Raw genomic sequence first — 24429 nt, 5'->3', positions numbered from 1 at the left:
CCTAAGCTACTTTTCCCTTACCCATTCTTGATTTATTTCATGCCTTAATTCTTCCTCTCTGGAATACTATAGTGATCTTTTTACCTTGACCCTTAAACCTCTCCAGCTATTCTCAATACCACTGCCAAAGTAAGATATTAAAAACACAAACCTGCCCACATTACTCCACTTCCCATAAATCTTTCAATGCCTTCCCACTTCACATAGAATATAGTCCAAAGAGCACAGCATATAAATGTTTCAGTGATATAATCTTTATTATAAATCAATTATCTGTTTTATATTGTAATAGGACAGTGCATAGTTAATATGGAATTAAGTAGTCCTTATAGTAGGTGATAATAAAAACATACTGTACAATTACACATAAATTAGCAGGTTCTACTATATGTATGCTGTGTGATCCTGACACTGTCCATTTGTTCACTGATGTTTCAAGTAAACTAACCCACTAAATGACCTTTTTATCTTGACAAGTTGTATAACATCAAGCTGGAAGTGAAGATGCACCCCTTTAATCCCAGTAACTCAGGAAGTAGAGGCAGACAGATTTGTGTGACTTCTAGGCTAGCCTGGTCTACATAGCAAGCTCCAAGTCAGCCAGAGATGCTTTCTAAGACAAACAAAAGAACAGTTTATACAATCTGTCTTCACTAGGTTGGAAAGAAAACCCCTTCACATTTCCCACTAAACACTCTATACACTTTTACCACCTCACTCATGCAAGCCATGTCTGACATACTCTTTTTTTTTTTTTAAATATGACAGAATGTAGAAATCTGTAGAAAAAATGAACTTCCCTAATGACTTGCTTAAAGGCAGTATATTGATCATGCTCCTCATTTCTGTGACTAAATACTTGACAAATGATTGAAGGGTGAAAGGGCTCATCTGGGCTCAGCAGAAGGTGGGAAAGGCATGGCTGCAGAGCATGAGCCAACTGGTCACTTATGTCCAGAGTCATGAATCAGGAAAGACAAACCGGTGCTAGATCATTTTCTGATTTTTCTTAGTCTAAGGCCCACGTTCCTAAGATGATGCTGACCAGCAGGGTATTTCCTCCTCAGCTCAATTCTTCTAGACACACCTGCACAGACATACTCAGAGGATGTCTTCATGGTGGTTAGATCAGCCATCACTGACGGCATCAATATTTGAAGTCAGGAAGTTCTAAGGTGGCCCCAGTGTTCCACTCTCTACACTCACAGTCTTTTCACACGTCACCATCAAGGACAGCACAGGATGGACGTGTGCAAGACTGGGCTATTAAAGGAAAACCACGTGGATCTCATCCTCTCTGCATCCCTTCAATCGCTCCAGGAAAGACAGAAGCTGCATCTTAAGGACTCTCTGAACAGCAGAAGGAACGAAACCTGACTCTGCTTTAACAACTTAAAAACAAAACAATCAGCTAAAACTGGATTAACGATTCTAAGACTGGAAACTAAGAAACTACTGAAAGAAAGCATAAGAAAACCAACAAACAGGAGGGGGAGGGGGAAGACCCAAAAACACAGGAGCAAAAGCAAAAATAAGAACACTAAAAAGCTCTGGCACAAAAAACAAATAGTCATTTCCCAGCATGGGTGAGAATGAAGATGCAGCACCTTGGGGTGCAGAGTGAAATGATGGACACACTGAACAAATGGGACAGTGTGGATGATCACCTAAAGACCACCACCATGACTACAGAAAGTAGCCCTTACACCTCAGTAAGAAAGGTTCCTGCCCTCAGCCTTCTACTCAGTGCTGAGGCTTAGTCCTAAATGCTGTCTTGCATTAAATAAAACACCAGTTTTAGTTATTCAGCAAACGTAATCCAAGGTCACATACACAATTTTCTAAATACAATGAAAATGAGACACCATCTCAGTATTTGGTGTGGTGGATAATCTTTTCTGGTAGGAAGTTGGTTATATACCACACGTCTCAAAAGCTGACAGACAGGCTTTTTGTTTAACCTACTTACTTTATATACTGGTTTACACTTAGCTTATCTATACTTAGGACTTTCTATTACTCACAAAATGATTCAGGATCCAAATTTAGCTGTTAAAACCAACCGACCACCATCACCAACAACAAACCCTTCATAAACCTCTTAAGGAATTCATGGAAAGCAAAATTCGTAAAATCTTTGATGTATGTACATACTCAGGTTAGAAACGCTACATAATAAGCTTTGGTATGTATATGTAATTTGAATATCCTTTAGAGTCCATTGTCTAGAAAGAACTTCAAAACCTCACTCAATGTAATAGATTATAAAGCAGTATTTTGGAACACTGTAATCTTTAATTTTCCTTTCAATTCAAAATACAGCAATTTTAACACAGAATTTTTCCTATCTAAAGGAAATAAATGTAGAGACAAAGATGAGAGCAGAGACTGAAGGAAGAGCCACCCAGAGACTGCCCCACCTAGGAATCCACCCATATACAGTCACCAAACCCAGACAGTATTGTGGATACCAAGAAGTGCTTGCTGACAGGAGCCTGGTATGGCTGTCCTCTGAGAGGCTCTGCAAGAGCCTGAGCAATACAGATGCCGATGCTTGCAGTCAACCATCGGACTGAGCATGGGGACCCCAGTGGAAAAGTTAGGGGAAGGACTGAAGGAGCTGAAGAGGTTTGCAACCCCATAGGAAGAACAACAGTATCAACCAATCAGACGGCTCCAGAGCTAGGGACTAAACCACTCACCAAAGAGGACCCATGGAAGGACCCATGGCTCCAGCTGCTTATGTAGCAGAGGACTGCCTTATCTGTCATTAGTGGGAGGAGATGCCCTTGGTTCTGTGGAGGCTAGATGCCCCAAAGTAGGGAAATGCTAGGGCTGTGAGGCAGGAGTGAGTGGGTGTGTGGGAGAGCACCCTCTAGAAGCATGGGGAGGGGGCCAGGATAGGGGGTTTGTGGAGGGGAAACTGGGAAGGGAGATAACATTTGAAATGTAAATAAATACAATAACCAACAAAAAAACAATCAGTCTACTTTAAATAGCATTACCACACCTTAATGTAATCATTAAAATTAAAATAGTTATATTTTATCCTATGATATATATAATTTTGTGAAGTAGCTTGTTAAGAAAATTACATGATCAGAAGTAAATGTTATATATAAGCTAAAGGAAAACTTTATTTATAAAAAGCATCAAAATACATCCAAATGAGGATATATTATACACGATATATAGTAACTCAAGGCATTCTCTGTAGAATCTACATTTCACAGAAAGTAAATTAGTATTTGTGTGTAAAATGGCCTCAGAAATACTGATGTAACTAACACTATCTTTTGTGTGAACTGTCAAGGAGAAGAGTAATCACAAAAACAAACCCTGAAACCTGCAAACCTGAAAGTTGAACAGCCTGTTTCTCCAACACATGTCCAAAAATAAGAGCTCCAATATGGAGACTGATTTGGGGGGCAGGGGAAATGTTGATTTTTGTGCTGTAGTCACTGAAGAAAACACTAGATTTTAACAGAGGTCCACCCATGAGCACACATCTCAGTCTGCGCTATGCTAAGGTGCATTGTGAACCTTTCAAAGAAGGTGCAAGAAAGCAGTTTTCCCACCATACTTGGAAGTCCTCTGCTGAGAAATCTCTACACTAAAGAGGCACAGAACAAGCAGTGGGAGATGATCCTCTGGGAGTAACATGGAACCGTGGCAGTGCACTCCTGTCCTCTACAGAGCTCACCTCATGGTGGAGTCTACAGCGGCCAAGCCCTCATCTGAGATCTGTTTCACCTGTACCAAGTAGTATCCGGTACTTAACTACCTGCTTCCCTTAAAGAACATGACTACAACTTTCCCTACACAGAAACACAGTTCCTTGTCCTATGCACTAGGCTTATGCCATCAACACTTTGGCATCGGTCTTGTTCACAGAGTAGTAGAAGCTATCCATTACCCTAGGAACTCAAAATGGACATTAAAATCAACTGAAGGCAGCTCATGAGTTTGTTTTCATGGGTTTTTCTGTAAGCTTATAACAGTAAGACCACAACATGAGCATGAACTATTTCTGCTAGATATTTAATGTCTGTACTGTGTAGTTTTAACATAGCAGTTGAAAAATTTTAATTATAAACCAACTAATTTCAAAGTAATTGCACTGCACGAACACTGCTTCCACTATGAATCCATTCTCCGGAACTGAGCACATCTGACCTGCCAGCTGGATGGAGCCCAAGTAAATTTTAGACCGGCACTTGGCAAAATACCCCTTAGACACAAAGTATTTTATATAAAATACACACTACAAATGCATTCCAAGACTGTCCTGAAAACCAAACAATTGTATCATACACAAATGCATTTGTACCTCCTTTAAATGTGCAGTTTAAACTAGATGAGCAGTTTAAATAATACTCCAATTTGTGCACTGTGCTTTAACTCTGCATACATCTATTCTGTTATTAGCCTGTTGGCATCTAACACTGGATTAGGAAAGTCTGCCATCTGGTAGTTATAGCAACCCTTCACTAACTTGGTTAGAAGCTGAAGATCATGAGTCACCCAGAAATGCAAACCAAGCTTATTGCTATGAAAATATCCCAACCTTTTCTTCCAAAAAGGCCATTCAACAGAGCTTCTCACTCAGGACAACATCATGCACACTAACATTATATAACTGACCTACAAAAGCAAATCAATTTTACAGGGGTTAAAGGGATGAGTGATTGAATTAGGAAAGTCATTTGAGTTCACACTCCCCTCTCCCACAAGGAGGCCGCTGCCTCTTTATAAAGCCTAGGGATGAGTGCCAAATTAGTCCCAATTAGTTTGGCTGTTCAGCTAACTCTCACTTCTCTTAACCACAATATGGATGCTCTATGGTGCATATTCCTTTCCTCTGGATGAAATTTCAGGTAGACGATACTTCAGATAAATAAACAATATAAAAACAACAACATATATAGCATAAGAGCATGAACAACATGCATTTAAACCTGCCATGATCTCAGTCATGAAGGAAAGGCACACTAGGCAAGACGATTACAGAACCTGATCATCTCAGACTCTACAATTCCCTACAGGTACCCAGGTAGGATACTGTGAGACTTAGGAAAACGGAATCCCCACTACCTAGTTAGAATACTATACTTCTATACTTACCTACTTCTATACTTTGTACTTCCTCCACTTTGTGCTCCCCACCCCACCTCTCTCTTCAAACTCACTCCAAAACCCACACAGGCCAAAATCCTCAATCCTCCTGCCTCAGCTGGCAAGTGCTGAGACTACAGCTGCACAGCACTCCTGGCCGTGCTCTGCTCTTTAAACATGCCCCTTTCCATTCCTGCTTTACATTTCAATATTTCTCTTCTTCCTTGTGTCTTTCCAAAGTCAAAGTGCTGGGCATGGTGGCACACGCCTTTAATCCCAGCACTAGGGAGGCAGAGGCAGGCGGATTTCTAAGTTCGAGAACAGCCTGGTCTACAGAGTGAGTTCCAGGACAGCCAGGGCTATACAGAGAAACCCTGTCTTGGAAAAACAAACAAACAAACAAAAAATCCAAAGTCAGTAACAGGTACTTGAACTAGATGAGTGAGCATCCAGCCCTGCACACCGTGCAGCTCACAGCCACAGCCCTGCACAGCATGCAGATCAGTCACAGCCACAGCCCTGCACAGCAGATCAGTCACAGCCCTGCACAGCTCACAGCCACAGCCCTGCACAGTGCGCAGCTCAGTCACAGCCCTGCACAGCTCGCAGCTCACAGTCACAGCCCTGCACAGTGCGCAGCTCAGTCACAGCCCTGCACAGCATGCAGATCACAGTCACAGCCCTGCACAGCACGCAGATCACAGTCACAGCCCTGCACAGCATGCAGATCACAGTTACAGACAGTCTAATTTAGCAGCTAACATGCCAGCACTCTTACATTTCCGCTTGCTCAGACTCAGTGCTACAATGTCAAGGACATCGCCATTAAGACATGGCCTAGGTTTAGGCAAGGCTTATCCAGCTCAATACACTTATTTCACCCCTTTGTTTTACTTCAACACTGTCTGTGAAGAAGGCGTTCTTTTGTTTGTTTGTTTTTTGAGGTAGCGTCTCTCTTTTTTTTTTCATTTTTTATTAGATATTTTCTTCATTTACATTTCAAATGCTATCCCCAAAGCCCCCTTTACCCTACCCCAATGTTCCCCAACCCACCCACTCCCGCTTCCTGGCCCTGACATTCCCCTGTACTGGGGCATACAAAGTTTGCAAGACCAAGGGCCTCTCCTCCCATTGATGGCCGACGAGGCCATCCTCTGCTACATATGCAACTAGAGACACAGCTCTGGGGGTACTGATTAGTTCATATTGTTGTTCCTCCTATAGGGTTGAAGACCCCTTTAGTTCCTTGGGTACTTTCTCTAGCTCCTTCATTGGGGGCCCTGTATTCCATCCAATAGCTGACTGTGAGCATCCACTTCTGTATTTGCCAGACACTGGCATAGTCTCACAAGAGACAGCTATATCAGGGTCTTGTCAGCAAAATCTTTCTGGCATGTGCAATAGTGTCTGGGTTTGGTGGTTGTTTAGGGGATGGATCTTATATGGTTGATCTCTGAAGTTTAAGATGTGATATTCCTGGCACTTAGAAGAGGCTCTTCCCATGTCTTTCCCTGAAAGCTTTTGAAGAACTTTCAGTGATGTTTCACCATGAGAAGGCCACTCTTTCACAAGCTTCTGAAAAATAAAATATATTTTTTTAAAAAGTGCGTAAAATAGGTAAGGCACATGTAAATAGTTAGCTGCTCTGTAATACTATTTTAAAACATGTTATACGTGGTAACATAATTTTCCTCAATTAAATTTTTAAAAAGAAAATGTCATTACTGTCTGAGGTTCTCACCTGGTACTCAGTGGGGTAGAGGGTAGCATGGAGGAAGACAATACAAGGACCCTAAGCGGCAAGGAGCTGTGGGCAAGAGACTCCCTTTACTGACTGTGTGGTGCGTCATACCAGAGCACAGGGAAACTAAAATATCATGTGTACAACATAATACTAGCTCAGACAACACTAGGTTGAAGGTTTTCTGTAATGTACGTACATGACAGGTGCCCAAAGAACATTGGCTGCGTTGGCTAGTCTAGAGTTATCTGAAAGGAGGAAGGCTCAGTTGAGAAAATGCCTCCACAATATCTGGCTGCAGGACATTTTCTTAGTGACTGATGGCAGAGGACCCAGCCTGTGGTGGGTGGGGCCTCCCTGGCTGGTGGTCCTGGGTTCTATAAAAAAGCCATCTGCAGAGCAAGCCAGTAAGCAGCATCCCTCCGTGGCCTCTGCACCAGCTCCTGCCTCCAGGCTCCTGCCCTGCTTGAGTTCCTGTTCTGGCTGCCTTCAGTGATGAACAGGGATATGGAAGTGTAAGTCAAAGAAACCTTTTCCTCCTCAACTTGTTTTTTTGTGATGGTGTTTGTTGCAGCAATAGGAACTAAGACAGTAGCTATAAATTAATTTTTGTCACCTGTCTTCAAGAAGGCTGGTCAAGAGTCAGCAAACACCCATCAGAGTGGAACAAACCACTTCCTGTTTCTAACCTTACCTTGAGAAAACTACAAACAGAGGCAGTAACAGCATGTTAAACTCCTCCAAAACAGAAACAGCACTTGTTAAGCAAGCAGCCATCAGCCAGCTGGAGTCCTTGAAGCTAGAGAAACTGAGGAAGCCTTTCCCAAATTTCTGCCAGTACCCCTCTGTTCAACAGAAGTAGGATGTGAGCCACACAGGCATCTATACACTTCTAAGTTTTCCAGTAGGTATATCAATAGTCAACAGGAAGACCTGTTGGACGGTGATGCGTGCTTATAACCCTGGCACTTGGGAGGTTGGAGTATCATTATAAGTTCAAGGCTAATTAATCTGTAATATAGAGTCCCATTTTTAAAGAAAAGCAAAAATAATTGCTTAATTTACATGAGGTTCAGGGTCCACTATGTGATGTATGTGCAGGTGAGGCATGTGGGGCCAGAGGCTAACACGAGGCTGTCTTTCCTCAATGGCTTGTCTGCCTTACTTATTTAATCACTTGTGAGGCAGAGTCTCTCACCGAACACAGAACTTACTGCTATGCTTAGGTTGGCTGCTTGATGAGACCCTGGGAACTGACTGACTGACTCTATGTCTGTCTGTCTGTCTGTCTGTCTGTCTGTCTGACTCTACCACTGCACTACCTCCCCCAGGACTCTGGTTACAAGTCCACAATCTAATTTTAATATATTTTGTTTAATGAAACACTGAAAGTTCACATCTATATATAATCAATATTAAAAACTGAGGATTTTATATCCTTTTTCTATAATTAGTCTTAAAAATCTACTGTGCACTTAACATTTCAGGTGGCAACGGTCACGTGTATGTGGCTAGTGGATGCATTTTGACAGTGGAGTGCTGTAATTTGGCAGCATGCAAGGGATCTCTCCTACTTAATAAGTTTTGGTTGGACCAGCTTCTAGCAATTTATAATCATTTCACAGCCCTCTTTATGTTATGTTACCAAAAGACTCTATTATCTTGAGTACTGCAATGGAACAACAATATATCAAAAATTGATCCAGTCAGCAATGACAAACACACACAAACACCACACAAACACCACACACACACACACACAGCATTGACAACAGTTGCTGGAGCTTAGAAACTGATGAAGGGATGTTGACCAATCACGTCGATCAACACCATTCTTGATTGCTCACTAGTGGACCATATTCCAGTCAGGTTTACCCTAAATTCTACAAATCTAAAAGAACATTTTTAGAAAGACCACCTCCTTAAGGAACTTCACTGAAATAATGTTTAGAAAATGAAGGACAATTAACTATAGGAAACCTTCATCTGTGAAGTATAGTGGCACCTCACACATTCAGCTAACACTTCAGCTAAGTTTGTTAACGTTCAACCAAACCTTAAACAGCTTTGCATCAGTAAAGAAAACTCTGTCTATATGGCTTGCTTTCCTTCCAAGAATATGTTCAAAGTGTGCAAAGTAAAACCAGATGGTGTTGGCAAACAACTGGATTTTCAAACATGACTGATCACCAATAACAATACCAGAGATGAGGTCTATCTACATACTGGTGAGGGTAACGTTTTGAAGAGTTCACAGTTAATTCAACAATCATCTATTTGGAACTCTCTACACTTGCCCACATCTCAATATTTTGGATTTTTAAATAAATTTCCCAAAGCACATAGCAAATCATAAATGTAAGTAGTTGAAAACATCCTCCTAGATAGATTCAGAAGACATCATACAGCTAACGTCATAAAAAGTCAACATTCTATCTAAGAATGTAGCTGATGTTAAAGGTTGAACAAAAATAAAACACTACATTAAGGTTATCTCAAGTCATCAAGTGGCTGCTTTTCTTCCTTCTGGAGTTTTCCTCTGTTCAAATTACTGCACCAGCTTATAATCATCACAACAATCTAGTACTCCATGAACAGTACTCTATGAACTATTTTGAAGGAACAGAATACAATGTACTTGTATCCTAGCTAAGAAAAAAAAAAAAAAGAAAGAAAGAAAAAGAAAAAAACTGATATTTTTGTCTTCAAAACTTGAAACAAATTCAGAAACAAACAGATGTTATTGCTTAATGGGATAAATGTACTGAAATTAAGTTAAAATCAGTTTCTTACTATATGCAAAGCAGGGTATGAACAATTTTACATAATTTCTTTCTAAACCTGCTTTTTATAGTTCTGACTGTTATTAAGCCAGATGTGGTGGTACACACCTTTAATCCCAACACTTGAAAGACAGTGGCAGGCAAAGCTCTATAAATTCATATAGTAAACTCCTGGCCAGTCAAAGCTACTCACTGAGAGCCTGTATCTATCAAACAAACAAAGCCACCTCAATAAACCACAAGGCTTACTTTGTTCTTCTGGTCACTGACATGCAATCAACATAGGAATGGACCAGTCTTGGTAAATACCCTACCCTCACTTCATGCTTGCTGCCTCCTCCTTCTTTCTCACTAGGAATTATGTATAGCAAGCAGGAAAGATTTAGTCAATACATATTTATTGATCAACTATGTACTGATACTATACTTATGACATACTTTAATGAATGTCATGTCACATCACCTTTAAAGCAAGGTGAGACATTTTCTCTATCCCTGCTCTCCATCTGAAGATGATGCTCACAGATATCTTGTCAAATGCCAGCAGCAATGGAAATCAGATCTAATGTCAACAGCTGTCATTCAGACAGACAGACAGCTCACACCTGCATCCCAACACTCAGGAAGCTGAAGGAGGCCCCCTACCTGCCTGAGCTGAATAGTGAGACCCTATCTGAAAACATGAGTGCCAGGGTCTATACTTAGGTGATCGTGCCTACAGAGAAAGCACTTCACAGTCTGAGACATCTCCTAGTCTCAAAGTACATGTTTAATAACTAAAATTATTTCTGATAAATAAGCCTAACTACAGAACTAGATTTTAAAACACTACCATTTCTAACAAGACAGCTTTCCTTTTTTACTGTGCTTTAAGCAATAGCTCACTTAGTGGAAAATAATGGAAAATTGGGGTCAAAAGTTCTATAATCTATTTCACTCAAACAAATGATCTAAACCTTTCCTTTGCTTTGGAGAAGTGCAAGTGTTTCTCATTTAAATATATTACTTGAAAAAAAAAAAAAAGTCAAGGCAGCCAAATCATCCAGTTTGAATTTTCAATATAATGTTCCTAAACATGTCAGAAACATTTACCATATACATGACTTGGTTCAGTGGTGAGCATACTAAATTGAAACAATACACAGAAGATCAGCATGGCTTTGTGTTAAGAAAACAAGAAAGTTCATGACATATTCCAGATTTTAAAAAACAAAACAACACAACTCCAATTCGATGAAAAATTTAAAAACTGAAGAGAACACTAAGTGCTATTTCCTGACTGAACAAAAGGAAGAAAAAAAAACCAACCCAAGCCCCTGAGGTCTCTCCTGTACAAAGCCTGACCTGGGAAGGCCAAGTGGAGTTTTAGATGGATTTCCCAGGACTGCAGCAAGGGATTCCCGAGGTAACGCAGAGAGCCTGGGGAGTGCGGACCCCAGCAGGGGTCAGCACTGCAGGGCACACAGCCCCTGTCCCTTCCTAACCTGAGGCCTCGGTCAGAAACAGAGGGAGAGGCTTGGGGTTCCAGACTTTCTCTTTCTTCCCTTTCTCCACCTTTGAAAGTCTCAGAATTCCTGCTTCTGTCACTATAAAGTCCAAGTAAAAGGTAAAACATTAGCAGCCCAGAAATACCCTGGAGGCAGACATAACTGGCCAGCACTTCTAAAGATTCCCTGTCCCTACCAAAGCATCTGCCCACCTTGCATGCAGGGCCCCCTCCAATCATGAAGATATGACTCCTCCAAGGTCCCCAACGAAGGAGCCAGAGAAATAAATACCCAGGGAGCTGAAGGGGACTGAAGCCCCATAGAAGGAACATCAATATGAACTAACCAGTACCCCCAGAGCTCCCTGAGACTAAACCACCAATCAAAGAAAACACATGGTAGAACTCGTGGCTCTGGCTATATCTGTAGCAGAGGATGGCCTAGTTGGTCATCAGCGGGAGGAGAGGCCCTTGGTCCTGTGAAGGTTCTATGCCTCAGTATAGGGGAATGCCAGGGCCAGGAATGGGAGTGGGTGGGTTGGGGAGCAGGGACAAGGGGGAGGGAATAGGAGATTTTCAGAGGGGAAAACTAGGAAAGGGGATAACATTTGAAATGTAAATAAAGAAAATATCTAATTAAAAAAAAAAAAAAGTAATGGCCAGAAGTCTGCGCCCATCTTAATCTTCCAGAAGCTTGAAGACTTAAACTGAATTACTGCTGCAAAACATAGACCGTGGTCTTAAAACATTGCTTTGGAATCAGTGAGTACAGGTTAGTGTTTAGAGAGAATGCAAAGTAACTCCAGGAAACGCTGGCTTCCTCTCAAGGTCGGGAAGGCAGGAGGGACAGGGAACTTCACCAGAGACAGGACAGGAGGGCTGGGGTACCACACTCTGACCTCCCCAGGCTGTTCTGAAACTAAATTTAGCTTTACTTTTTATGTAGCAATATACTGGACAGGTATAGGCCAGAAAAGTCTTGTTTCAGAAACCCTAAAATAAACACTTCTAGAAAAATGTACAAGGGATATTTGAGCCATTTAAAGATGAAATAACAATTTTCCATGTTTAACTTTGTGCCTTATAGACTATTTCTTACTCAAAAATAATTTTATAAATACTTCAAAATGATATTTTACAAAAATTTGGTTAAAATACTCAGTCTAATATAAACTTAAATAAATCTTAGTTTTGAAACGCTTGGGGTATCTTTTATACTTCAGATTTATTTTCATTATATTTTATGCTCATACAACATCTTACATTTTATGAAGAATGTTTTTGGATAAACAAGTTATGCTAAACATTTTTTTTAGATTTATTTTACATATGTATTTTGCCTGCAAGTAAATTTATGTACCACATGTATGCCTATAGAGGCCAGAAGAAGGCATCAGATCCCTTGGAACCGCAATAACAGATTTTGGGGGCCATGTGGGTACCAGGAATTGAACTTAGGCCTTCTGCGAGTGCTTCTGACCACTGAACCATCTCTTAAGCACCCCCTCCCAAACATTAATTATTTAATATTTAAAACTTTTAGCTATGCTGTGGTGGTGCACACCTTTAAACCCAGCAGAGGCAGGCAGATCTCTGTCAGTTTGAGGCCAGTCTGGTCTACAGGGCAAGTTCCAGGACAGCCAGGACTACACACAGAGAAACCCTATCTTGAGAAACCAAAAAACTTTCAATCACTAAAGCAAGTTTTAGAAATAATTTACAAGTTAATTTGCTGACTTCAGTAGTTTTTTCAGAGTTGTAAAATCAGTGTCCTATCATGCATGTTTTCTACATGTCTTATTATAAAGATAAATGCCAATGCCCAATCATAACTATAACAGAACTACCAGAAACATCAGAGGAGCCAAATCTTATGCTAATCATTTCCCTTTGCAGATTATGAAGTTTTGCTGGATTTAAGCCTCCATTCAATATTTACAAAACAAGAGTGAGCCTGCAGGTGATTATTGACGGCCCTACTTAGCTTCTTCCATAACCCAGCATTTGTCAGCTTCTCAAGCAACCCACATTCATTCGGTTACTCTTAAGCTTCCAGGAGGAACCACTAACTGTAATCAAAGAAAATCTATAAATGGCACAATGACTTCCTACAGTTCAGACATGATAGACATGGTATTGCAACACCCAATGCAACTTGATTATTTCCTTTTTGTTATTTCACTTCACAAAAGTTTAAAGCAAAAACAAGAGCATAATGTGGGGATGCAATTTCTCTTGGAAACAAAAAGATTAGTCCTTGGCCAAAATTATGACTACTCGTCTGCTTCTAAACACATAAATGAAAACAATCTCAAAGACTGTGACTGTCAGTGAGACTATCTGACAAGTAGTCAAATAGATTAATAAATAGTCGCGTTTCTAAAGTATGTCTTGGAAGAAAGAATATCGCCAAGACTTGATAAGTCTTCTGAGTTTCCAGTAGGACAGCTGCAATCAAGTGATAGTAGTAAAAATGGAATAAAATCATTAACTTTCATTCACAGGGATCTTCAGCAAGTTGCATGACTATTTCCTTCAAATCTCCTGTTTCAATGTGTCATCATCCATGAGGGTCTGTTACACCACAGATGAGATGTTTATACATTTTTATTTCTCATACTTCTCGAAGTTTTGAGAAATCTATATCCAGAAGTTGAAAGATTTGGTGTTTGGTGAGGGCCAGACTTTTTTGTTCATAGCTGATTAACTGCTACATCCCACATGGGAGGGGTAAGGGAGTTCCCTGAGGTCCCTTTGGTAAGGCAGTAATCCCATTCTTGTGAACCCCACCCAAAAGCCCATCAAAACAATCCTGTATTTAAGGTACTTTCAAAATGGGTTGGGGTGAAGCTGGACAACTTAGCACTTCCTTTCCTGTCCCTTGCCCTGGCTTAGGCTCACCTGTTTAATCTCTACAAGTCCCAAGCACATCCTCCCTGACTGGTCGGTTGGTTTCCTTCCTTCCTTCCTTCCTTCCTTCCTTCCTTCCTTCCTTCCTTCCTTCCTTCCTTCCTTCCTTCCTTCCTTCCTTCCTTCCTTCCTTCCTTCCTTCCTTCCTTCCTTCCTTCCTTCCTTCCTCCCTCCCTCCCTCCCTCCCTCCCGTTTTTTGAGACAGGGTTTCTCTGTATAGCCCTGGCTGTCCTGAAACTCACTCTGTACTGTAGACCAGGCTGGCCTCGAACTCAGAAATCCACCTGCCTCTGCCTCCCAAATGCTGGGATTAAAGGCGTGCGCCACCACAGTCTGACTCAACAGGATAAACATCCCCTCTGCCTGCCATCCCTCTGCCTTCTTTCCTTTACTTAGATATGACACTGTGTGGGGATAGCCCTGGGGCTAATTATATTTGATGTTAATTCTGTTCTCCTGTGAGGGGCTTCGAACAAGGAATGAGTCAGCACTCTAGTGATTTCCTGTAAGTCTTCTTCCCACCTTAATTTGTAAAATAAAGGCTATAGAGCCAGTGACTGGGCAGAGAAAGAGGGGAAGGTGGAACTGAAGGTTTTGGGAGAGAAGGTGCAGGGGGTGGGAGAAAGAAAGTGGAGCAGAAGCACCTGGCCTGGAGAAGCCACAAGTTCTAAGGGGTCTCTTCTATGGGGAAGATGGCAGTGTAGTGGTAGATGTGCCCACTCTAGGTGCTCAGCATGTATTCATATTAACTGAGTTGTGTTTTCATTGCCCGGGCTTATTTGGGTTGGAGATTTACCACAACACTGCAACTCACGCTGGCCTGGAACTCACTATGTAGCCAGGTAGCCTGTAACTTGTAGCAGTCCCCTGCCTCAGCATCCCAAGTACTGGAATGACAAGTATAAGACATCATGCCAGGATGCACTTCCTTTACACTCAGTATGGAGTTGGAGTCATAGCCATCAAATAAATGATCCCTCTTTTCGAGAAAATTTCATTGTAATAAAGAAAGATTTTTTTTTTCTAAAATAAATTTAGGGAGTTAATTTTATGCTTTATAAATTATATCTTGGCAAAAAATAAAGAACATTAGATGGCATACATCTGTAATCTTTGTATTATTGGGTGGGGGAGCACTGAGATTGTAAACTCCATTGGTAGAGTACTCGCCACTCATGGTGAGTCCCAAAGTTCAGCCCCCAGTACCACACAGAACTGTGTGTGGTGGCACACCCCTTTAATCTAGAGGCAGGAAAATAAGAAATTCAAGGCCATACCCAACTAAATAATAAGTTAGAGGCCGACCTGGGCTATATGACATACTAAAAGAACCAAAAATAGTAGTGGTGACTATAGTAGTAATAATAAAAATTAAATATTAAGGTAGATGGTATATGACAATTAAATTAAAGCACCCTTTCATGTACTTCCTAAACAGGTAATCTTCAATGGTAATATATTTCAGTAGTTAAATATTATATTGGGCTCTCCAAAAAATATTTTAAGTTGAGTTCTCCCATATTCTTTAATTATAGGTATGGAAACAGAGCTCACCATTCTTGACTTAAGACCTCACAAACTTATTTATAAGCTGGCTCTGCTCCCTGCAGCCCAAAGACTAATAATCATACACAGAGTCTTCTCTTGCTTATCTGGGCCATCCTCTAGAAAACTCTTCAGGTATTGAAGAGACCATGACGTCAAAGAACACCTCTTGGTTACTCTTTGCATGAACTAAGCGTCTTAACCTCTTGAGGCAAAGCAAGCTGAACCAGGTTAGGTGTGGTAACTTTTGCTTCATTTAACATGTTCCTGGGACAGCAGTGCTGTTTCATAAATAAGTCACGTCGATAGCTTGTTTCTTATGAATAGATAAATACACACAATACATATTTCCCTGATACTTTCTTGTAACCTAAGGTATAATCTCTGTAGCATTAAGTTTATTCTTTCAAACTATTTCAGTGGCTTTTTAAATAGTCACAACACCACAGCCCTCACTACTCCACACTTGGCAAACCTCTTCGCTGCTCTGAAAGGAAACCTTCCACTGCAGCAGCTGCAGCTACTGCTCAGCTCTACTACTTGTCTGCTAACTCATCCTGAAAAGTGAACAGACGGCATGCATCCTTCCATGCCTGCTTCTTCACTTGCATAAGTCTGTCTGTCTGACCACCTCACTCTATCTTAAGACACGCTCAGTTGCCACCTTTTGGGCTATTATGCATAATGCTTCTATGTGTGGAAACATGTTTGTGTTCTCTTGAATATATAGCTGTCAGAATCGTTAGGTGTTAATGATAACTGCTACTATTTTTAACCATGTTAACTGAGAAACAGCCAGGCTACTCCATTTACAGTCACAGACATTCCTAAACTACACTAACGTTAATTTCTGTTTTTACATTTTAATTAAAAGTAAGTTATTTTACAAAAAGGATTTCTTTGGGTATTAAGTGTCATTAGAAGTTATAATACATGCATGGTTCGAGTAAGATAAATTAAAAGCCTTGAAAGCATTAAGGTTGTATAATAATATTTCAAGCCCTTATAGCAAAATTTTTCTTCTGATCATTAAAGGGGTTGTGTATGCCTTCCTTTAAAAAACAAACAAACAAAACAAAAAAAAAGACTGAAAGAAGAAAACCATGGCAACTCTCAAGCTTATCCCTACGCACTGATCTCCAGTCATGGCAGCTTCCAAGCTGCTGATATATTCTGTTACATACAGTACCTCAGACCAGGCTCCTGCCATCTCCCTTTCTCCAAACATGTGCAGACTTTTGCTTGGGACTGAAAGTTTAGGATCAAGCTTAGTTCTATCTCATTGACACCCCACAAACCAGTTATAAAATTCTGTTGGCCCAGCCTCCAGCCCAGTCTCACCCCTTGTACTGATGTACTGATGATCCCTCACCTAGGTCACTCCAGCCACTCTCAAAACACAGCCCAAAGCATCCTTATGATATGGTTGTATAGCAACCTGTTCTTGTGGGATTCCTAACGTGGGAGTGGGGCTGATTCTGACTCTTTTGCCTGCCTTTGGAACCCTGTTCCTCCTACTGAGTTGCCTCACCCAGCCTTGGTGTAAGAATATGTGCCTGGTCTTACTGCCGCTTGCTATGCTATGTTTGGTTGAAGTCCCTGGAAGGCCTGTTCTTTTCTGAGGGGAGGTGAGGGAGGATGGATCCAGAGGAGAAGGGTGGTGGAGGGAGGAGACTAGGGGGAGGGGAAGGGAGGGGAGGGGAGGGGAGGGAGGGCCAAGTGCAATCCAGATGAAATATATGTGAAAGAAGAATTAATAGAAAGGAGAGAAATACATGTCAGACTGCCATATCTCTGCTCAACACCATCCTGGGCTTCCTGTTTCCTCTTCTCCCATTCTGTTTCATCCTCAGCTATGTGGGCATGCAGGGCTCTGGGCTTATTTCCCCTGCCTGCCATGGTTTTTCTCATAAACCCACACTGAATTCTTTCCCTTCTTACCTCTTTGTTCACAGGCCACCTGTGACTTCATGTACTTAGTGAGGTCTCATCCTGTCATTCTATTTAAACTGGTATCTATCCCCCCCCGAGTTGTTTATCTTCTTTCCTGTTCTCTATTTCTGCATGACATGACATTTATGATATTCATGTATTTACTTGTATTTATTCTCTCACACATCGACCCCATTAGATCAGAAGGGTCTGTGTGCTTTGCTTATTGAGTCTCAGTGCTTACAACAGAGCCAGCACACTAAGTGCACAATACACATTTGCTGAATGAATAAAGCAACAAATGGGAGGAAGAAACATCAAGCTGCTCAAAACGGAAATCTAAATGGAGGCCACAGAAACATGTACAAGGAAATAAGAGTCCTAAGCACAATACGGTCAGGATGAGCGCTGAAATCACCACTTCTGGAAAAACACACTACAATGTTTGTGTAGTTTGCTTTAGGAAAGCTGCCCTCCTGGTTTGTCTCATTGTTATTGGAAAGGACCTGCCACTGCCAAAGCCCTCAGCTTCTGAAGAACTCAAACTCCAGAGGTAACAAGCTCCTACAGTGATGCTATCTATTCTCTTAGCTGACACACAGACACACAGACATGCATGGCATGTGCCTTCTGTGAGACCCATTCCCATGAACTCTACACCACACCACACCATCACAGGTGTCTGGGCTACTTTGCAACCAAACCACTTGCTAGTGAGAATCATGTTCTTTGCACTGACAAACGTCTCGAGAATCTTTTTTTTTTTTTTTTTTGGTTTTTCGAGACAGGGTTTCTCTGTATAGCTCTGGCTGTCCTGGTACTCACTTGGTAGACCAGGCTGGCCTCGAACTCAGAAATCTGCCTGCCTCTGCCTCCCGAGTGCTGGGATTAAAGGCCCGGCTACGTCTCGAGAATCTTAAGTGGATGTACCACAACTCTTCATATTTTAACACACAAGGACACCAAGTATGCCTTCGACAGTCATACAAGGAGTAAATTGTAAGCATGGCCAAGTCCGAGTTCACAACTGAGAAAGTAAGTTCCAGGACAGCCAGGGCTATACTGAGAAACTCTGTCTTGAAAAAAACAATCAAAAAAAACAAAACAAAACAAAACAAAACAAAAGAAAAAGAAAAAGAAAAGAAGAGACTGTGAGCCACTCCCTAAAATATCCTCCATCATGCTATAGAAAAAAATCATGGACAGAATCTCTCTCGCACATTCTTTGTGCCCTTCCTAATGAGTGACATCCTACCATCCCCTTAGGCCCACGCTTATCCCTCTCTCCACATACTCCATGTAGTGTTCCTTTCTCTGGAAGCTTTTCTGTGTCAGTCATTTGGCGCTCACTGCATACTGGCAGTTAACGTCTTTGTCCTGTTCCTGTACTTGCTGCTGACCTTCCCTATCTCTAACAGCAGAGCAAGAGCCCCCAGGAAGCACACACTTCATAATCTACGGGGTTTACAGAAACTGTACGACACAGTGTCATTCCCTTACTATGAATGCAAAAGGTCAGAAGCTCCCAAATGGTGACTATCGCTGAACTACAATGTTAGAAGCTTTTCATTAGGAGCTGGAGAAATGCCTCAGTAGTTAAAAGTGTGTACTGATCTTGCAGACGACCCAGGTTCAGTTCCCAGCACCCACATAGGACAGCTCAAAAGTGCCTGTAACTCTAGCTCCAGAGGATCTGATACCCACTTCTGCCATTAATAGGTACTACACAGACATGCACAAACCCACATACATATAGACACACAAACACACATTTTTTTTAAAGAAGCTTTTAGTTATATCAAAACAGTGACCTCTAGCTTTCTAAATTAATAAGGATATCTATTAAGGGTAAATTATATACCATAAACAAGGACAGCACACAAGAGTAAGCAAGTCATTTGTCCATTTGTTTTGTTTTGGTATTCTGGTTTTTTTTTTTTTTTTTTTTTGAGACAGGGTCCTACATTGTAGCCCTGCCTAGCCAGGAAACTCTGGATGTAGACCAGGATATTCTCGAACTGGTCACAATGTTCCTGTTTCAAAATCTCAAATACCCAACTGCTGGTTTTCCAGGTGTGAGCTACCACACACACAATTATGAATCTCTTAACTGAATGGCTCTATGAATTCAATCAAATATTACTACAGATAATGTATATCATATTCCGTGGTGTGCAGAGAGTACTTGGTGTGCACATGATGTTGAGGTTTCCATCAGGATCTCAGGTTGGCATGTAGTTGAATTTTATTGTTTAAGGACATGAGCTATAATGGCCCTACAGCAAGTCCTACCACTTAAAAATATTTAGGAGTTAAAAAAAAATAAGGAGCTGGAGAGAAGGCTCAGCATTTAAGAGAACACACTGTTGTTGCAGAAGACCCCAACTCAACTCCCAGTGCCCACATCAGGCAACTACCTGTATCACCACTACCTTTAATTCCAGCTCTGGGAGGATGGGGCGCCTGCCTCTGGCCTCTTCAGACATCTGTATTCACACAGACAGATGGACAGACGGACACGCACACTGGCAAACCCTAACAATTAAAATGAATGATACACAAAAATAACGACCCCTCTCTTTCTACTCTCCGCCATATCTGAGCCCAGCAGAGTCCGGTAAGGTTAACTCACCCGTCCCTCCCAGGAAGTCATATGTTTTAGGAACAATGGCTATAGCACGGAAAACAACTTACTTTATGGCCAAATAAACTCTTTCTGTTGGCTGAAATTAATAAAAAGAACAAACAAACAATACAGAAAAAACAAATATTGAATACTTAAAAATGTATGTCATGAACACTTCCTTATTCTAGTGGAATTTCAATCCTGTTTACCCACCTACTCACCCATCTAAAAGAAAATAATTTCCAATGAAGACAGAAATATTCCAATCTTGGTTCAAATGTTCTGTGCAGTCACCAACAAGGACACACGTAAACCTATGAAAATCCCAGCATGGTGTTTAGAAATAACTTTGAATCATTAAAATAAACTCTTGTCTGTATGCTTATCTGAAAGTTTCACTAAACCAGATAAATATAATACTTTAACACGATGCTGGCAGTTTTTAAGGGCTAATAAGAATGGCTACCTAATTAGTTACATAATGAATATAGAACAGTCAAGGGCATTCTTACAGTAACAATTAGTTCTAGAATGAATGTGGATCAGTCAAGGGTAGCCTTATAGGAACAATCTCAAAGGTTCTTTTCAGTTCTTACTGCCAGGTTTCTTCTCATCTGGCTATGACAGGTTTGTTCCAGGCGGCCTCTACTGACCTCAACAGTCTTTGCTAACTCCAGCTGTATCTACTCCTGCTACTACAGTTTCAGGAAAACAGGGAAACAAAACCAAACACCTTCAAGATAGCTAGGATACATCAAAAAAACAAAACAAAACAAAACAAAATCCCACCTCACCATGAATCAGTGTGTCCACTCACTGAGACAAAGAAAAAGGCACAAGGAGGAAAAATTTCATTCCTGTTTGCTGGAGCCATCAATAACCAGACCTGGGAATAAAAAGACCTCAAAAAACAATTTTGTTTACCACCTAGCTTATTAATTTCATCATGGCTAGACTTTTTTAATATCAATTCAACAGCTTAAGGTTTCTTCTTTCCCAAGCATTCCAACAGGCACTGAATTAGTTCTTATTGTGCAGTCAGGCCTCCTGCTGGGAAGCATAATTAAACTTAAGCAGGCAACAATTCCACTTGGTACTAAGACCTTTCAAATCCTCCAAATGAGTCAAGGCCCGATTCTCCAGAAACTGCCTGAGTCTTGCAAGAAAAGCTTAAGACAGGGTTCAATTTGATGCCCACCATTCAGTAGATGGCCCTCTTCTCTTTGGGGGCAAATTCACCGAACTCTAGGAAGCATTACTGTGACATTCAGGTGTGATAGATGCAGAGCAGGGATTCCTTCTTCAAAGTACTTAACTGATAATCAAATTCCTCCAGGAATGCATTCATCAAAGCAGATGACTCAAACCAGAAACCTTAAAATCGCCCAAGGGTGCTCTCCTAATCTGTGAAAAGTCTGGTCTGCCTATAAAAAAGCCCTGACTAGTTAGGATTATTATATACATCAAATGTAACATGCAATCAGTAACTCGACTGACCACCAAGTAATCCGTTTCTCGGAGCCTTTACTACGGCAAGCAAGAATAATTTTCTTATTCAGGCATAAAATGTCCCCCCACCCCATGGCAACTGTGACAACCATGACAGTATTCTTGTCTAGAAAGCATTTTTCATTAGGGTAACTAATGGTTGCAGAGTATTTAGAGAACTATGATTTCATCATTATCAACATTAAGACAAAGAACACACTAGTTTCAACACTAATTAAAAATAAGCTGGAGGGACTTTAGGGGCTGGAGAAAGATGACTCTTAAGTGCTCTTCCAGAGGGCCCAGTGTCAATTCTCAGCACGCACATGGCAGCTCACAACTGCTTGTAACTCCACTTCCAGAGGATCCGACATCCTCCCACAGATATACATGCAGGCAAAACACCAACGTACATAAAAGAAATCATTATTTTTAAAGAGAGAAAGTTTTGGTATCCACTTAAATAGATCAAACATTTTGATACAAAACCACTGCAGATCTAGCTTTACAAAACTAAGATGTGTTTAAAGCAAGAGGATTTCTCATTCACTGCTGATATGTATTTTACTTTAATGAAGAATGGCTGGCGCTGGAGAGTTGGCTCAGTGATTAAGAGCCTTGTAAAGGCTCTGGGTTTAATTCTCAGCACCCACATGAGGGCTTACCACTTCCTAGGGTGCCAGATGTAGTGCACAGATGTGTCACCCATATACATAAAATAATAAAAATAAATCTAAGGACCATTAAAATAATAATAAAAAATAATGGCTCCTGAGGCTAGGATGGCTCAGTAGACAAAGCTGCTACAGAGCGTGAGGGTCTGAGTTCAATCCCCAGTACCCACAGGAAAAGCATCCCGGGGGCAGGAGGAGTGCATACTTATAATCCCAGCCCTAGAAGAAGGAGAGAGGAATATCCTTGGGCTCACAGGTATATGAACCAAGCTGTGTACACACAAGTGGGTGTACACACACAAAATGGTTTCCAGACATCAGATGATGAGTGAGGTTTCCACACTTCTGTTTTCAGAGATCTTTCTGTGAGATTTAAAAAGCAAGCCAAGTGTGAAAATGGAGGGAACTCCTTCCAGTGTCATCTCCTTCCAAAAGCCAATTTCCAGCAATGACACAGGAATCAACCTGAGAAAAGAGTCACCTTCCGCAGGAGAGAGAATATTATCCTGACCATAAAAGTCGTAAGCAAACCGCAAGGTAAGGTGACACACTAGTCTAACGCTTCAGAAAAGGAAAGAGTGTGTGGCCGAAAGCAGTGTGCTGACATCACGGCCGATCTCTTTCCCTTTCCACCAGTATCTGTCCCAGACCCATAAGCAGCAGTGAAGTGCCAGGCATCAAGGTCCAGTGCCCAATCACAGCCCAATGTCCTTCCCAGCCACCTTCTCAGCTATTACAAGATGGACCTTACAGCAGCGTCTTTTCCAAGTAGAAAGTGAAAATATTAGAGCAGCTAACAGTTGTTGCGCTCGCTCATTTCTAAAGAATTAAAAGTAGTGTTTTCAAAGTTCCATAGTGTGAGGGAACCCTATGGCATACCAAGTAAACTATGTTCCCCCATCATTCCTACAGAACAAAAGATGAGAATGCTGTGTGGAAGAGAAAGAAAGAAATGCTATCCTTGAACAGAATGGGTGGACCTACCATGGGAGAATGTCACACTAATACTGATGACGACGATGACAAAGACATAACCCAAATCCCCACGACCTGGGAAACTTCAGAACTCCAGCTTACTTACTAGCAGGTGACCGGCCTCCGCGAGGGGCGAGCCTTGAGAGTCGAGCTGATTGGGCTGCCTCAGATCTGGGTGGCCCTTTCCATTTTCACCTAAGGACAGTTCTTCTTGGTGAGAGATGGGAAATAAAATATCACAAACTAAATTTCAAGGGGATGGCTAAAACAATAAAATAATGAGCTAATGCATATTCCTCAGAGGTAAGTTCTGTCTGTAATTCAATGCTTGATATCTATCTGACTTAATGCATAATGTGAGCATTAAAATTATTATACAGGGGCTAAGGAGATCAAGTGTTTGCCATCAAGTATAAGAACCTGAGTTTGTTCCTTAGCACCCAAATAAAAAGCCCACAAGATGATTCAGTGGGTAAAGATAGCTGCGTGCAAGCCTGGCAACTGGAGATTGATCCCTAGAGCCCACATGACATAGGCAAAAACTAACACCCCCAAGCTGATTTCCACATTATACCCCATGACACGATGCACATGACTGCACAAGTACATACAAATATGTATAATTTTAAAAACTAAAAAGTAAATTAAAAAAGAAAAAGCCAAGAATGGTGACATTTGCCTGGAATCCCAACGCTGGCAAGGTGGTGAAAGATGGGTGCCTGGGCTTGTTGGCCAGCCAGCTTAACCTAAAGGCGAGCAGCCTCAAGTTCCAGCCAGAGATAGTCACAGAACAAGATGAGGCCAGGGATGGTAGCACATTCCTTTACAGCCAGCACTTAAGAGACTAAGGACTGCCTAATCTCTAATTCTGAGGTCAGCCTAATCTATTTAGGAAAAAACAAACAAACAAGGTAGACAGCTCCTGAGAAAGGATATCCAGGTTGGTCTCTGATCCCCACACGCATGTGTGTGCACCCAAACTCTCAGAAACAGCATGTGGGCACACTTGAACACATACATGCACACAGAAGCAAAATAGATTAGGCCGGGCGTGGTGGCGCACGCCTTTGATCCCAGCACTCGGGAGGCAGAGGCAGGCTGATTTCTGAGTTCGAGGCCAGCCTGGTCTACAAAGTGAGTTCCAGGACAGCCAG

At 41.4% G+C, this 24429-nt stretch overlaps 1 protein-coding gene and 1 pseudogene across 5 annotated transcripts in view; one reads left to right on the top strand and one right to left on the bottom strand.

The window, feature by feature from the left end:
- Positions 1–24429, bottom strand: part of Add3 (adducin 3) — a 112300-nt gene that overhangs the window by 81515 nt on the left and 6356 nt on the right. Inside the window, exon 2 of one of the 5 annotated variants that reach the window (XM_029538398.1) lies at positions 23382–23482. The exons of the other annotated variants lie outside the window; for them this stretch is intronic. The gene's annotated coding sequence lies outside the window, so the exon portion shown is untranslated. The remainder of the gene's footprint in view (positions 1–23381; positions 23483–24429) is intronic. 5 annotated transcript variants of the gene reach the window in all.
- LOC115062784 lies at positions 10747–10844 on the top strand (annotated as a pseudogene).

The sequence above is a fragment of the Mus pahari genome, chromosome 1 (genome assembly GCF_900095145.1).
Source record: "Mus pahari chromosome 1, PAHARI_EIJ_v1.1, whole genome shotgun sequence".
NCBI lineage: Eukaryota > Metazoa > Chordata > Mammalia > Rodentia > Muridae > Mus > Mus pahari.
Note: the sequence above shows the minus strand (reverse complement) of the source record. Positions and strands in the feature narration are given on the sequence as shown.